The sequence below is a fragment of the Octopus bimaculoides genome, chromosome 12 (genome assembly GCF_046866305.1).
Source record: "Octopus bimaculoides isolate indiv1 chromosome 12, ASM4686630v1, whole genome shotgun sequence".
Lineage (NCBI taxonomy): Eukaryota > Metazoa > Mollusca > Cephalopoda > Octopoda > Octopodidae > Octopus > Octopus bimaculoides.
This window is the reverse complement of record NC_142939.1, coordinates 24,616,351-24,617,216: the sequence shown is the minus strand read 5'-3', so window position 1 is coordinate 24,617,216 and position 866 is coordinate 24,616,351.

Sequence of the window (866 nt, the reverse complement as noted above, 5' to 3'; positions counted from 1 at the left end):
CTTTGGCGCCAGAGTTTACCGAGTAATGGTGACCTTAGTGCCAGACTCTACCAGACTGCACTGAACAAAATAGCACGTCTGTTACTTAATTTTGTTTTGGCGACGCAGAACGTCGCTATTTTTTCCTGAGATTCCAGCTGTTTATGGTGTTATTTAGTGCCGGGCCTTCTCTGATCGAACAGACCTGCGTTCAAAAACATTTCAGCCTTGACCAATCGATGTTTTTTTTTTCAGACTAAGTGTATCCAAGACTACAGTGATACAATATGTACTTCTGTATGTAGGATGGTAGGTTACAAATTGAAGGACGTTTAGTTGCTATTACTATTTGAAAGGCATATTGTATAGAATAGTGGCTCTCAACCGGGGTCCACATAATGATGGTAATGGTGGTGGGGCACGTGTAAGATTTTATTGCTAAAGTTTATGACGAATAGAGTAAAAGTTCTTTCCCGAATCATAGACTCATAAGGACCACTTTCTCGCTTTCCATGGCGTGTATATTCACCACCTGAACGGGACGCAGGTCCGTGACAGGATTACTCATTTTCACCAGTTGGGTGAACTGGATCAACGTAAAAGAATAATTCCTATAGGTTTAGAGATGAGTAACTAATTTACTAAACACTATGTATGTGATACACATCACCTACAGTCGATTGTATCGATCTATTGAACTCAACTGGTACTTGTTTTATATACGTTACAATCACCTTTAAAAAATTTAAGTAAGGAGAAATTAATACCTGGGAAGAAGTGGTAAGGTAGTATGGAAGCTGTTGTGAGAAAGAATAAAAGTATGGCCGTCTGAGATAAAATATTTCAAGGACTGAAGAGAACGTGTCTATCCTCCAGTATTTTCATGT